Source organism: Zalophus californianus, chromosome 6 (genome assembly GCF_009762305.2).
Source record: "Zalophus californianus isolate mZalCal1 chromosome 6, mZalCal1.pri.v2, whole genome shotgun sequence".
Classification (NCBI taxonomy): Eukaryota; Metazoa; Chordata; class Mammalia; order Carnivora; family Otariidae; genus Zalophus; species Zalophus californianus.
The window spans coordinates 38,509,604-38,522,994 of record NC_045600.1 but is presented as its reverse complement, the minus strand read 5'-3'; the positions used below and the strand labels follow the sequence as shown (position 1 = coordinate 38,522,994).

The 13,391-nt window shown below is 44.1% G+C and overlaps 1 protein-coding gene across 3 annotated transcripts in view; it reads left to right on the top strand.

Annotated features, from left to right (window-relative positions):
* Positions 1-13,391, top strand: part of PRKCH (protein kinase C eta) — a 222,938-nt gene that overhangs the window by 52,914 nt on the left and 156,633 nt on the right. The gene's annotated exons all lie outside the window — the stretch shown is intronic.

Sequence of the window (13,391 nt, the reverse complement as noted above, 5' to 3'; positions counted from 1 at the left end):
ATCTTCTCACTCAAGGCAATTGTGAAGATAAATGGGGGGGGGGGGAAGCATGTGAAACTGCACATGCATATGGTGCCTTTCTGCACTCGCTGCTTTCTCTTTTACTGGTTCTGCTTTCTCCCAGCCTCTGAACATGGCTTTGGTCCTTGACCCTTTGCTCTTTCAACCGTACCTTCAGTCCTTGGGATCAACTGTCTTGTGGCTCAGTTGTGCTTTTGTACGGGTGCTTTTGCTTGGCCCTTTGTTTTAAGTTTCAGATGCATCTATCTTTTTGCCAAACACTTCAACCTGAATGTCTCCTTACAAAATCCGTATGTTTAAAAATTAAAGTTGTCCTCAACCAACTCAACTTCTAGACACTCTTACTTCTTCCCGGCTGTCTTAGAAGCTTTCAGTTACTGGAGCCCTTTTTGGCTTTTCATCATCTCAAATCTCAGTCCACACGTCATGCTGAACTCCGTTTGCAGCATTTTCCTCCTGTCTCCTCCACTGCCCGCCTGTGCCATTGGAATAGACTCCTAACTGTGCCCGCTATCCCCAGTCCAGTCTACTCCCTGCCAGGTTGGCTTCCAGCCTATCTTTTACTATTACTTGTCTCCTTTTTTAAACTTAAATTTGAACTCCAGTTGGCATCCAAACTTGCATTTCTAGCTTTCCTTTCAAACTCAATTAAACCATGTAGTATAGTTTAACTAAACTACATGTTCCTTCCTGCCTTTGTGCTGTTCTCTCTCTTCCTATCTTGGCAGGGGAAATTGTAGAGGTGCTACCAAACTTGCAGGGCAGGTACAGGGGTATGGATGCACTATAACTTAGAACGAGGAGGACCTTTCCAACAGAGCTACTAAAGATGGGATGGGTATCATGGAAGAAGTCTGTCTGTTACCTCCTGGTTCCCATGCATGAGGACCCCATTAGGTCCTTATCTTCCTCCACCTCTGAAGCATGTGGCTTCTCTTCTTTTTGGAAGTTGCTTTCTCCCATGTCCATGACACCGCACTTGGATGAGACCACCCACCTCTCGGATTGCATCTCTGGGTCTTCTTTCTTCCATCTCCTACATGAATCTCCTTTCCTGTTGCTCCCATTCCTGTGCTCTTTCTTGAAAAGTTTCATTGCTCTTAGTGATCACCTTTTGAGAAAGATTCTCAAATAAGAACCCGAGACCTATCTTTATAGTTTGTCTGTGTTTCTAACTTCTCGTCAGATGTTTCTATTTGAGTACCTTGTGTCCAAATTTGAACTCATTTCCTTCCTTCTAAAACATGTTCCTTCCCCTTGAGTTCCCTGGCTTGATTAATGGCGACAGAGGTTGGCAGACTTTTTCTGTAAAGGGCCAGACAGTAAATATTTTTGGCTTTGTGGGCCGTAAGGTCTTGGTCATAACTACTTAACTCTGCCTTTGTAGCACAAAAGCACCCACAGATAATATGTAAACAAAGATAGGTGTGCTATGTTTCAATAAGATTTTACTTACAAAAATAGGCAGTGGGCTGAAATTGGCTTATGGGTCATAGTTTGCTGACCCCTAGGTTACCCAGGTCCAAAATTCAATGTTTCTTTGCCTTTTTGCTACTTCCGTTTACTCTCTTCATATGATATTTAATTTCTGCTGATTCTACCCTTATGAAATGTTTCTTATTTCTAGAGCCTAGTGCTTCCCCATTCATTGGTCTAGTAGACAAAATACCCCTTTTACATGTTACTGTCCATCAATCTGCATGATCAGAAACCTCTGATGACTGCCCTAGGCCTGCATAATAAGGTTAAAGTTCTCCCAGTGCAGCTTCTTCTACGGTTTTGCCTCCAGCCTTTTCTTAGTCCTCTGAATGGACACTCTTCCACGTACACTAGTCTAGTTTGTGTTCTGCTCTTTGTTCTATCTCTGCTCATGATGCTCTCCTGACTCACAGTGGCCTCCCTTTCCGCTTATTGAAACTTGAATGTCCCCTCTTGATCTGCATGGTGCTTTTGATGTTATCCTTACCTTTTCTGCTGAGACTGTTCTGGGCTGTATTTTATAACTTCTCCATCTGAGGCAGCCCAGTAGATGGTTTGTTGACGTGGGTAATGGTCACACATTGAACTCTGTCTCTCCTCCAGATCTGCCCATTCCTTTGGAGTTCCTGTCTCAGTAAATGGCACCAGGGATCATCATTGGCCTTGGAGACTCTGTGACTGCCTATCTTTAATCCTCCATCACACCTCTGTTACGAGGTTTAGCTGCTTTTCCCTGTCCTGTTTTCCTCCCCGCCCCCCCCCCATCTGCCTCCTCCTCTCCATCCCCTCTGGTGCTGGCTTGGCTCAAGTCCTCTCCATTCTTCACTAAGACCACTTGACTAGCCTTTGAATGTGTATCTCCAACTCCAGCTTCTCTCTGCTTATAACCCAAGCACCCTTTCTGTAGGGACCTGTCATGTAGGTGTGATTCTGCAACACTGTTGACTGAAACCCCTCTGTGGTTGTCCATTGTCCTAGGGTAAGGGCTAGCTTTCCAATGTGCCATGAGGCCATGACTGAATACCCTTTCCTCTCCAACCTCGTTTCTGCCCATTTCATTCACAGTCTACATTCAACCATATGTAACCCCAAAATGTCCTCTATACATTTGTATACACTTCCTTCTCTAATCTATCTGGAAAACGATCTGAATTTCTAGGAAGGGTATAAATGTCCCTTCTTATGCAGAGCTTTCATCTCTTCTTCTCTCCAGAAGACCAAAAAGAATAAAGGTGTCATAAGATAACCATTGGGAGAGACACTTGGGCTTGATGTATTTTCTGGTGTCCCTTCAAATTCAGAGTTTTTTAAAGTTGACCTGGAGCCTGAGCAATGAGCAATTAAGTAGAGAAGTTTATAAAGCATCTTGAATGCTTAAGTATGCTAAATATGTAGTTTTGACTTTCTCCTTGCTTTGGTTTTGCTAGAACTTTTGCCTCTTCCTCTATTATAATGGATAGTGAGAGTCAACAATGTAGAATAATTCTGGATTTATTTATATCCTCCCCCCTTTTAAGTAACCTGACATCTTCAGTTTAAAATGTTAGGATAGGGGCAGAGCATGAAGGAATAATTATTTCATTACAAATATTTGATATCTGCCTCTTCAGTCTAGAAAAGTAACATAACATCCATGGCAAAACTTACTAGACTCTCCATCTCCTGCTATTTCTCCTTTCTTGTGGGAGCTTCCCCTCAGAGAAGGAGGCTTCTTCTGGGGCTAACAGCTCTTACCAGACAACCCACAGAGGCTGTGGAAAAGGAAGGAGGCTGTGAGGCTGCTGAGTAGGACGACATACATCTCCTCCGGCCATGGTCAAAAGCTACCTGTCCCTTTCATCTAGTGCCTCATCCTGGCAAGGAGAGAGTATGTTCTCTTTCTGGAAGGGTCTGTGGAGCAGAAAAGAGAAGGGTTGAGATCATGAAGAAAGTGACCCTTTAAAGTATTCTTTGATGTGGGGAATACCCAATATGGAGAGGGAATGCAATTGCTGTGGTTCTCTCTAGATTCGGAGTCTGCTCTGGTAGGAGGTCCTTGGGGACACCCTCCTGGAGGGGAAGGAAGGTGCCTTCTTAGTTTTGGAGGGTGCTATTTTGACAGGCCTCTGCTGTTTTCCAGGGTGGGTGTTTGGCTTCTTCACAAGGACTTCGCCTGTTCCTTTTAGTCCATTAGGAGAAGCGCCAGCAGCTCTAGACTGCCTGGGGGCCTAGGCAGGTCCCTTCAGAGCCTCCGTCCTTCTTCACAAAGGAGGCATCAGGTAAACCTTCCACCACCAAATTAAACTCCTAAGAGCGAAACGGGGAGGACTTCTAGTGGAGCATTTTGAAGAGCCTAAGGCAACTTCCATTTAATTTACATTTTCAGTCCCTTAGATACTGGAGTCAAAGATTGAGAGAGACACACCCACAACAGTACACCATTTCTCTCCTTAGCCCACTCCTTGGCAGAGGGAAAAAAAATTAGTCCTCAGAGATACTCAGTCTTGACTACTCCTGATTTTTTGTTATGGGCAGAAAAACTTTGAAAAATTATTATTTTTTATTTATTCATTTATTTGACAGAGAGATAGCACAAGCAGGCAGAGAAGCAGGCAGAGGGAGAGGGAGAAGCAGGCTCCCCGCCGAGCAGGGAGCCCAATGTGGGACTCGATCCCAGGACCCTGGGATTATGACCTGAGCCGAAGGCAGACGCTTAACGCCTGAGCCACCCAGGTGCCCCTGAAAAATTAATTTTAATGCACTAGACTTTTACCTTTGCCAGAAGAGACATCGTTTATGTTAGAACATAGGGGTAATTGGCTCTGAGTTGAAATAATTCTAAATTTAAATTTACAGCGGTTTTGTGGGTATGTGTAGCTGGGCTGGTGAAGAGTTATCATGAGCCTTAAGTATGAATTTTAGAGACAGATTCTTTAGTAGTCTTCAAACCTCCTTACTTGCTCAGTGGAGTTCAGAAAGCACTTCTGACTTGGAATCGTAGAATATTAGATATGAAAGAGACCTAAAAGGCTAGACCACTAGATGTCCTGTGACCAGAGCTGTGGTCACAGCCCGGGGCTCTTTTTCCCATCCCCCTCTCTCACCACAGTGGAGGGTCCAGACTTGGCGAGATGAGGATTTAATCACTAAAATAAAAATAATATCTTTCTTCACTTTCAACTTCAGTCAGATTTGATAAGCCCCACTTTTCTGTTCAGTTTTTGCCACCTTTTTCTGATAATTTTTAATCTGTGGTACTTCTTAGTGTGCCTTGAACTCCTAAAACTTATCTGGTTGTTAGAAAAAATAGAAAATCAGCAGGGCTATAGGATTTGCCTCGTTCACCCTCTTTTGCTCTAAACTCCTTCCCGCAGTGAGGGGACACATTGTGTGTCTACAGCACATGACACTGACTTGGGTCCTCCAGGCAGCTGACTAATGGGGTCCTGAGCTGCCCGCTGCTTTTCACCAGCCCCAGCACAGACTTGCCACGCTTAGCAGCTCCTGCCTCGTACCCCCATAGGGAGCCATCTAGTGACATCATCAGGCTGGTCTGGGGCCACGCCCACTGGCCTTGGCAGTGAAAAGTTGAGCCTGGTACACCGAAGCCTGGCATTTGGCAGGGAGCACCCTCAGATGCTGACGGCATGAGTCTTGCCTAAGTTCCCAAAGGATTCTGGTGATGTGATGACCCAACATACCAGAAGCCCAGGCAAACTGGCATCAGGGAAAGCAAAAGACCGTGGGCAAGGCTGCGGTGACCTATAGGCAGATGCAGTCCCACACAGCAGCCTTGAGGCAGGCTGCTATGGAGACAGTATGGGATCTTCCCTGACCTGGGTCTTGGCTTGGCTTCACTGCTCGTGACCTTGGTCAATTCCACAACCTCTCTGAGCCTCCATTTTCCCCCATCTGTATAGTGGTGCTGGTGATACTTATCTTTGCAGGTGGTGAACGTCCTACACATTAATGAACTCAAGACATAGTAGCTATTATTTCTATTACTAAAGAACACAGCCACACACCTCCTTGTTGGTTATTGGGACAATCCTGTATTTTTTTCCACTAGGAATTAGAACTCTCATTCTGAAGCCTGATAGTTTCAGCTGGAAGAGAATTGTGAAATGCTTTATCATGTTTTTAGGTTGTTACTTATCCCTAGAGCAAGACTTAGAAAAATTACAGAAACAAGCCACCAAGCCAAAAATCTGAATATCACAGATGTCTGGATCAAGGCCCAGAGAGTCTAGGTGAACTTCTACCTTTGCCCAAATAAAGGATTGTTTTTTCTTTTAATATGCTAGATCCCTCTGCTTACCCCAGGACAAAATGAATACTAAGTAGACAGAAGGTTCCTGTCTGTGATCAATTCTAATGCCTTTTGTGAAGGGAAATGGTTGTAAATTATTACCAGTTAATTAAATGAGTGTTTCCGTTGAGTTCTGTGTGCAGGCTTTTATCCAAGCCTGTTTAGAATCATGCAGCATCAGAGCTAGAAGGGTTTTTAGACAACCCTCTCATTTCATGGCTAAGGAGACAGTCAGGATGTAAGTGACTTGCTTAAGTGATGCCAAGGGGAAAGCAAACCTTAGCTAGCGGTGCAGGGGGGAAAGAGGGGGTTCCTAGAGATTTGGCGGGTATATCATGTGAACAGAGCATGATTCCTAAGCAGTGGGCCCATGCAGTCCTTATGCTAGTGGTATGCCTTGGTGCCATCTTGGAGTGCTTTTCTATTTTATGAAGTGCTGTCACATTTTTATTATAAGATAAAATATTATTCCTATTTTATAGGTGATGAAATTGAGGTGGTCAAATGAAACTTCCAATTCAATTCATTAGACCAAATCAATAGATATTTGAAGTGTTTACTTGGTTCGAGGAACTCTGCTAGGCCCTTTGGGGAACATAAAAGTGTCAGATCCTGCTGGAATGGAGCATACAGACTTATTGCAAATGACTGGATATAAGTATATGAAATTTATCTAATTGTTCAAGGGCATAGGTAAGTATTAAGATAATAATCAAGATAGGAATTTTGAGACTGGCGGAATCAATGTGCATGTCAAGATCTTCCTGGCAAAACTTCCTTCAGCTCCTGTGACTGTGTCATTTTCGTCAGGTGCACTTGGTTACACATCCCACCTGCAGCCCCAGGGAACTACTTTGGGAAATCCTGAGCACCTGGCAATGATCCCAGCCCTAGGAATAATTCAGTAAAGGTTTGAATGAATGGATAGGTGAAGAGAGATTTTCCAAGCAGAGACAACAGCATGAGCAAAGGTGTGGCTATGCCCTGGTGAGTAGACAGGACTGACCAGAAGAGCAGGTTTAAAGAATGGAAGCTTGCAAAAGAGGTTTGGATAAATTAGTGGAAAGGCAGGGAAAAGAGAACCCAGGTGGCCCAGACAGCTAGGTGGAGCAGCTTGAATTTTCTTCTGAAGGCACTGGGAAGCCAGAGGAGGCTTTGCTGGGAAAAGTTGATGAGAGTGGCACTTTGGAAAGGGTATCTGGGGCAGTGAGGTGTAGACTCTTTTTGTTTGTTTGTTTTTAATTTTGAAATTTATCAATTTCTTTTTTTTTGGTGACTTGTATATATCCTGTACTTGATGTCATATCTTGTACTTGGATGTCATATCTAGGAAACCATCACCTAACCCAAGGTCAGGAAAATCTAATTCTTTGCTTTCTTGTAAGATTTTTACAGTGTTAGCTCTTGGCATTGGGTCTGTGATCCACTTTGAGTCACCTTCATTCCTTGGCATGTGGATATCCAGTTGTCCTGGCATCTTTAGTTAAAAAGAATATTCTTTCTCCATTTAATTGTCTGGGTACTCTCATTTTGGTAATCTCTCCCTACCCACTTGTGCTATTCACAACTGATGAGTTTTCTATCGGTATAGATTAGTTTGCCTTTTCTAGGCAGAAGGTACTCTTTTTTGTTTGGTTTCTTTCATTCAGTATTCTTCCATGTTGTTTGCAGGCATCAACAGTTCCTTCTTTTTATTGTTGAATACTATTCCAGTGTGTGGCTTTACCACATTTTTAAAAACTCCTGTGAGCATTTGTGTACATATCTTTGCATGGACATATGCTATCTTTATTCTTGGGTAATTACTGGGAGGGGAATGGCTAGATCAAATGGGAGGTATACATGTAACTTTTTAAGAAAATTTCCAGCTGTTTCCAAAGTAATGGTACCATTTTACAGTTCCATCAACAGTGTGTAAGAATTCCAGTTGTTCTGTATTTGTACAAACAGTATAGTCAGACTTCTCAATGTTAGCTATCCTAGTAGGTATATGTTGTTGTTGCATTGTGGTTCTAATTTGCATTTCTTCAATGAGTAATGATGTTGAGCTTGGTTTTTGTATCTATCTGCCATCTGTATATCTTCTTTGGTGTAATGTGAAGTGATGAAATCGTTTTTGGAAAAGTTGGATTGTTTGTTTTCTTATTACTGAGTTTTGCAAGTTCTTTATCCTGGATACAGATATTTTATCAGATATATGATTTACAACTATTTTCTCCTAATCTGTGACTCATCTTTCAAACTCTTGACTGTGTCTTTCAAAGAGCAGAAACTTTAATTTTGATGAAGTCCAATTTATCGTTTTTCTTTCATGGATTGTGTTTTTGGTTTTGTATCTAGAAAAATTTGTCTAACTCAGAGTCCCCCCAATTTTCCCTTATGTATTTTTCTTGAAGTATTAAATTTTAAGTTTTGCATTTAGGTCTGTGATCCATTTTGAGTTAATTTTTGTGTAAGTTACAATGTCGGAGTTGAAGTTCTCTGTTTTGCATGTGGACATCCAGGGGTTACAGCACCATTTGTTGACTCTGAGTTTTTCTTATCCACCTGTGCTTTTAGAATGTCATTTTTAAAAAGTTCATTGCTTACTGAGTTTTGACCAGGGCCCAGGAGTTGCCCTCCTGATCCACAGAAGTGGTCTTTGGAGAGAAGGGTTAGTATAGTCATTCCTCCCTGAATGTCTGTTACAGAAAGCATGCTCAATGTGTCCATTTCTATGTGAAGTCCCCCTAGCACTCTGGCCTTAGCCCTGTTCTGTTGGACATTCTCTCAGTGCTTTAGATGATGACATAGCTACTGTAGGCCCCGGAGTCCATAAAGTTGAGAAGGAAAGTGATTTGAACCAACTGGATTTGGGATTCAGCAAACCTTGGGGCCTAAAACAAGCTGAAATTCTAGGGAAAAAACACGAAGCTCCTAGGATTTGGGGCCTAATCGCTACGCAGGATGTGGGAAGCAGAGCCTTATGGGCCATAGAAGAGATGCAAAGGTTTTAGTTGCTAGCAAATTCAACCTGGGTCACTGGGCCTTCTCATAGTGCTCATGCAGATGGTTGCTGCATCAGTAATGGACAGTGTCATTGTCAAGATCAAGGTTGGTCATAATCTTGCTCTCCCCTGCGAGGGTTGGGTTATACCTGCAGGCTGATGGTCTCTCTTTAAGGGCCTGTGCCCTTAAAGGAGGCTGTGATTAAAGAGAGAAAATAGGGCACATCTGAGGAAACTAATCAGAATGTTGGAAGGAGAAAACCATGCCCTATATGAAGCTGATGAAAGAGCTTGGGATATCCATATTTGTTAACTTATTTACTCATTAGTTCCATGATTGTTTCAGTCCTTTTATGTTCAAGGTAAGATTCTAAGGGACAGGGCATAATGATTGCAACATGATATGGAGTCCAGCGATGGTCTCTAGAATGGTGCGGAGTTGCCCAACTGCTTCAAGAGGTCTAGGAAGATCTTCCTGTAAAGATGAGTTTTGAGTTGAGTCTTTTTTTTTTTTTACTTTAAATTCAATTAATTAACATATGTATTATTGGTTTCAGAGGTAGAGGTCAGTGATTCATCAGTCTTATATAATACCCAGTGCTCATTACATCACATGCCCTCCTTAATGGCCATCACTTGAGTTGAGTCTTGATTGACAAATAGGAGTTTGACAATTAAAGAGAGGAAAGGGTTTTCCAGGCAGAAAGGTTGCATGCCCCCAGGCCCTGGGCAATAAGTGTCAGACAGGTAATGTGTAGTTTTCACAGTTTTGACTATATTCCCCAGTATGCTGTCTGACTGTAATCCGTTTTGTTGATCTCTCAGATTAAATGAAAAGACATGCCTCCCAGGGGAGTCTACAAGTAATTCGAAGAGGCTGGGGGTACAGGTTGTATATATGTTTGGCATGGTGGGGACACAGCATGGAGGGCTATGTGCCAGGCTAAGGAGTTTGGAGGGGAAACATGGAAGGATTTTATTTATTTATCTATCTATCTATCTATCTATCTATCTATTTATTTTAAAGATTTTATTTATTTATTTGACAGAGAGAGAGACAGTGAGAGAGGGAACACAAGCAGGGGGAGTGGGAAAGGGAGAAGCAGGCTTCCTGCCAAGCAGGGAGCCCGATGCGGGGCTCGATCCCAGGACCCTGAGATCATGACCTGAGCCGAAGGCAGTTGCTTAACCAACTGAGCCACCCAGGTGCCCCAACATGGAAGGATTTTAAATTAGGAAGTCACATGGTCAGATATTCATTTTTGAAAACTGTCATTGGCAGCAGTTGGGGGAGGGTGAGTCTGGAGACAGGAAATAGCTAGAAGGCCATGCAGTTGGCCAGGTGAGGCATGGTGGTAGGAGTAGGGAAGAAGAGGCAGGTTTAGGAGAGGCACAGAAAGTGGGTTTGATGGGATCTGGTAGAATTATATGTATGTGGTGAGGAGCCTGGGCTGCTGGGTGAGTGGTGGAGTCAGGACTGTGGGGTGTCAATTAAGGGAGTATAGGATAAGAATTTGGATTCTGGGCATGTTGATGTATTGAATTAAAGGAACTTGTCTCAGTAGGACAAGGGGGTGGAGACTTCAGAAAAGGTGCATATATAGGTTTGGGAGTAAGTCTGTGCTAGAGACTTAGGAAATGAATACGACACTGCCCCCTGTCTTTAGCCTGTACCCTTTTGGAGGTTCTGATATGTTTGTTTCTTTCTCTTACTCCTGCCCCCAAAGAATCTCAAGTTGGTGCTGAAATCATAAGGCTGAATCTTTTAATGGAAGAAAAAGAGGACTTAGCAAGATTTTAAAGGCAACCTGTGGGAGGGAGGGAGGGAGAGAGAGAGAGAGAGAGAGAGAGAGAGAGAGATTGAGAGAGAGATGCTGGAAAGGAGCCTGAGAGAGAAAGAAAAGAGTGAGAGGAAGACCAGGGAAGAGGGTGTCCTGGAAGTAAGGAAATTCATGTTGAAGGAAGCTGTGAGGATCAGAACTGCAGAGATCAGTGGAGATGAAAACAGACATATCTTTGGATTTGACAGCAGGACACGCCAAGGGTTGCAGGAGCTGCTTCAATGCCAGAGGGAGGCAGAAGGTCAGGCTGTAGGTGGGAGCATGGATGTTAGAAGGTATAGGGGGGAGGCGATAACTGTTTTTAAATATTTGACTTATCCTCTTTGGCTGCCAAGTTGGATAAGTCTTTAGGTGCTGATGATAGGACACCCTACTCACTGGCCAAAGCAAAAGGAATTTACAGGCTCAAATAACTGAAAAGTCCAGAAGAATCAAGCAAGGCTTGATCTCAGAGTGTAAGTGGTATCAAGATCTGGTCTCTTTCTGTCTCTCCGCTTTCTCTTCTTATCTGGCTTCCTTCTCCAGCCCAATGTGGTGGCAGGAAGAGTACTGGAAAGTTCAGCAGAAGTGAGATCTTGTCTCTTTCTTGTAGATCCAGGATTCTTAATTGGACCTACTTGGGTTTTGTGCCCAAACCTGAGCCAGTGACTGTGGGAAGGGAATAATGATTACTCAGATGATCGGATAGAGGACATGTGTCCACTCCTGGCTAGTCATCGTGGCTGGAGGAGTTCAGGGCACTGATTGGCAAGGCCTGGGTCATGTGGCCAGTGGAGATGGGAACAGAATCCCAGCTGAATCATGGGGACTACCTGCAAGGGAGGGGTAGTTCTCGAATAAGAGCTGAAGTGCAGTTCCTGGAGGCTGGAATGGATGTTCTAGCTGGAAAGAAAATAGCCATCAGAGCTGTAGGGGAAAGACTAGGATCAGTGCATGGAAATTATTGGTTGCTACACTTCTGCTTTTAGAGAGAGATCTTTCTATGCAGTGCAGGAATGAGCGAGACCAACTGTGGAGGTAGCAAGTTGGCTGACATGGGGATGGGCGGGGGGGGTGGGGGAGGTCCAAGTAATCACTATGAATAGATGCCAACAGCCCATCAGCGCTGAGTAAATGGAGGAGGTGATCTGGAAGGTGGTGTTTTCCAAACTGTTTCTCTGTAGCACAGTTAGGAATACATTTTTACACTAAAACCCAGTATACCCTCAAAATGCATATGAAACCGCAAGCAGAAGTTTCATGACAGAATACTTTTCCTTACTAAGTGACACGTGCATCTTTACTCTTCCAGAATCCCAGTTGTGCGCAACCCAACTCCGTTGTTTTCACGTCAAACTAATGTCAAACCTGCCATTTGTAACCCCCTATTCTAAGGTCAGGGGGTTAGGTGGCGTAGGCTTGAAGCTGGTGTTTTTGTCTGGCTTTTCCATGGTGATGGTGGCACTGGTCAAAACTGAGGAAGCAAACCTGTCCTGCTTGTGCGAGTTCCGGATTCTGCCGGTGCCAGAGCAGCTCCGGGCCCGTGGGGTGGGGGGGAGTGGCCTTCTTTGTGGGCCCGCAGGGCAGTGTTGGAGGGAGGTTCCGTGCTGGCGTGTGCTGGAGGAGCTCAGAGGCGGCCCCGGTAATCTGTCTGTCCGGAGGCTGGCCAGCAACGGCTTATGTTGTGAGGATGAATGTGTGTGCCTGTGTGTGCTCTCTCCAGGCCTTTATATTGAAGATGAGGGAGTGGCTTTTAAAAATAACATATTTTTGACTTGAAACAAGTCAAGGCAGAGAGTGGAGACAATTAGAGACTGACATCCTGTTTAGTCATCTCTCCAGAGAGCTCTATTTTCAGAACTGTTCCATAAAGGTTCACAAGTGGTATTAAGACAGTTTAGGGGATATTGTTAACTTAGCGGTTGTCGCGATGTCAGTAGCTGGTTTGAACACTGGGGTGATCTGCAGTGTGCTAACACCTTGACAGCAGATTTTGTGCAGAGGGATGGGGGGTTGTAAGAATAGGCTGTTGTGTAGGTAAAGCTTTCTGAGTCAGAATGAAGCTGGCATCTTTTATTTTGGAAAAATATGTAATCAGGGTGTGGCATTAAAAATATGTGGTGGTAAGGTAGGGGAAGGTCAGTGCATTTTTTCCCTAGTCTTTGTCACCTATGGGTACAGTAAAAACGGTAAACTGCCAAGGCTCTCTGAGCTCATGTGGTGGAAGCCATGGCAGAAATGCTGAATGGCAATGTCACAGACTTTTGGATGAGAAGCGTGAAGCTTGGAGTGGTTAAGGACCTTGCCCAGAGTCTAGAGCCAGCTGTGGCAGTCAGGCTGGAGACCATGTCCTTGTCTAGTTGGGCACGGTTGTGATTTGCATCTTCTTTAACTGTAATATTTTACCAAAAATGATCAGCTGTATCTGTACCCAGCTTCGCTGGACCTTTCTCTCTTTGAGGAAAGGTCAAAGGCAGAAATGGAGCCAGGGGCTGAATCTGACAAGATTTTGACAATTGTAAACTCATGTATTGGGGTCCAAAAGAACCTCACAATCCAAGGCTTAGCGGTGTTCTTGGATAGTTCAAGGTTAGCACCCAACATGAAGATGGCAGAGTCTGTCTACATGGGCTAGTGAGATCAGAGCAGATCTAGAGGGTGCTTCCTGAATCTAGAGGCGTGCTGCACCAGGACAGGACGGAGCCCGGAGACGGCAAGCTGCTGAGTTTGCAGACTGGGTGTCTCTGGAGCTCAGTGCATAGATAAGAGCTTTAAGGGATGTTGATACTCTGGGAA